Here is a 2,380-nt window from a genome sequence, read left to right as displayed (position 1 = left end):
GTGAGTGAGTGAGCGTGTGAGTGAGTGAGCGTGTGAGTGAGTGAGCGTGCGAGTGAGTGAGTGAGCGTGTGCGCGTGTGAGTGAGTGTGTGCGTGTGCGCGTGTGTGTGTGTGAGTGAGTGAGCGTGTGAGTGAGTGAGTGTGTGCGCGTGCGAGTGAGTGAGTGTGTGCGCGTGCGAGTGAGTGAGTGTGTGCGCGTGCGAGTGAGTGAGTGTGTGCGCGTGCGAGTGAGTGAGTGTGTGCGCGTGCGAGTGAGTGAGTGAGTGAGTGTGTGTGCGTGCGAGTGAGTGTGTGTGTGCGAGTGAGTGAGTGAGTGAGTGAGTGTGTGCGCGTGCGAGTGAGTGAGTGAGTGAGTGTGTGTGTGCGCGTGCGAGTGAGTGTGTGAGTGTGTGTGTGCGAGTGAGTGTGTGAGTGTGTGTGTGCGCGTGCGAGTGAGTGTGTGAGTGAGTGAGTGTGTGTGTTCGCGTGCGAGTGAGTGAGAGAGTGTGTGTGTGTGGTGTTGAGTTAAGGTGAGTTGTGTCTGTGCTGCAGACGTCGGTGCAGGTTCCCTCTCCAGCTGCAGGAGTCATCGAGGAGCTGCTGGTTCCTGACGGAGGCAAAGTGGAAGGAGGAACTCCTCTGTTCAAACTCAAGAAAGGAGGTCAGCCATGTTTCTTTTTGCTAATATATATACCGAAGTGTTCTGGACTAAATGCATCTTATATTGTAATCATTACGATCATAAGCTGAATTCACTTCCTAACATGTTCATTGTGCGTGTTTAACTGATTACATGAGGTTTACTAACCATTATATTACTGCCATATGGATGATGCTTTAACTCTGACCAATAACAGAATTGTTATGTGAAGCTGCTTTGAAATGTGAAAAGCGCTATGTAAATAAACTTGAATTGAATCGAATTAAAGTTAAGGAAACTTTACTTGTAAACAACTAAACTAACTTTTGAACTCTTTATTAACATGTAATACTGTAATTTAATATTTTTATGATGGACTAAGATCACAGTTTAAGATTGTAAGTATGGGAGTATTATACTAATTAAACACAGTTGAAGTCAAAAGTTTGCATACACCTTGCAGAATCTTGTTAGCTGAATGATCCACAGCTGTGTTTTTGTGTTTAGTGATAGTTGTTCATGAGTCCCTTGTTTGTCCTGAACAGTTAAACTGCTGCTGTTCTTCAGAAAAAACCCCAGCTCCCACTAATTCTTTGGGTTTCCAGCATTTCTGTGTATTTGAACCCTTTCCAGCAATGACTGTATGATTCTGAGATCCATGTTTTCACACCGAGGACAACTGAGGGACTCGTATGCAGCTATTACAGAAGCTTCAGACGCTCGCTGATGCTCCAGAAGGAGAAACCATGCATTAAGAGCCGGGGGTTTATTAATTCAACTAATATTTTCTCTTGTGGACTATATGTAAACATCTTGTATGTGAAATATCGTATTCAGGTCAGTACTAAATAAACAATAACATGCATTTTGTGTGATCCCTCTTATTTTGGTAAAATAATTAACATTTTGCAGATTCTGAAAGGGGGATGTAAACTTTTGACTTCAACTGTATAAAACAAAATTTTAGTTTTATTAAAGCTATTAGCTGTAGAAGACCCCCCATTTAAAATATCCGTCTTCATAATAACCATAACCAGAAATAAAGTGTCTGGGCTTTCCGTGCTAGGAAGTGGTTATTATTATAAATGAGTGCTGCTGTGCTGCGGTGGTTTCATCTCTGACTGTGTTTCAGCTGGAGCGGCTAAGACGACAGCAGCACCTCCTCCTGCAGCAGAGACTGCTCCTCCTCCCCCTGCTGCTGCTCCTGCTCCTGCTGCTGCTCCTGCTGCTGGAGGGCCCATCCCCACCAGCATGCCCCCTGTACCCCCTGTGCCGGCCCAGCCCATCCAGTCCAAACCAGGTCAGGAGAGTCCCCCGTTTACAGGATGAAATCTCATCATAGATGCTGTACATTCAGTAGAGGCTGAGATTGGTGTATTGTGATATGTGACCCTGGAGCACAAAACATGTCATAAGGGTCCATTTTTGGAAATTGAGATGTATACATCATCTGAAAGCTGAATAAATAATCTTTCCATTGATGTATGGTTTGTTAGGATAGGACAATATTTGAAAATCTGGAATCTGAGGGTGCAAAAAAAATCTAAATATTGAGAAAATCATCTTTAAAGTTGTCCAAATGAAGTTCTTAGCAATGCATATTACTAATCAAACATTAAGTTTTAATATATTTACAGTAGTAAATGTACTAAATATCTTCATGGAACATGATCTTTACTTAATATCCTAATGATTTTTGGCATAAAAGAGAAATGTATAATTGTGACCCATACAATGTATTGTTGGCTATTGCTACAAATAT

At 42.6% G+C, this 2,380-nt stretch overlaps 1 protein-coding gene across 1 annotated transcript in view; it reads left to right on the top strand.

Moving 5' to 3' along the window:
* Positions 1–2,380, top strand: part of LOC107554778 (dihydrolipoyllysine-residue succinyltransferase component of 2-oxoglutarate dehydrogenase complex, mitochondrial-like) — a gene marked incomplete at its 5' end in the record, with an annotated part of 26,207 nt that overhangs the window by 8,154 nt on the left and 15,673 nt on the right. The window lies entirely within an intron of this gene.

The sequence above is a fragment of the Sinocyclocheilus grahami genome, unplaced genomic scaffold (genome assembly GCF_001515645.1).
Source record: "Sinocyclocheilus grahami isolate Dianchi unplaced genomic scaffold, SAMN03320097.WGS_v1.1 scaffold513.1, whole genome shotgun sequence".
Lineage (NCBI taxonomy): Eukaryota > Metazoa > Chordata > Actinopteri > Cypriniformes > Cyprinidae > Sinocyclocheilus > Sinocyclocheilus grahami.
Note: the sequence above shows the minus strand (reverse complement) of the source record. Positions and strands in the feature narration are given on the sequence as shown.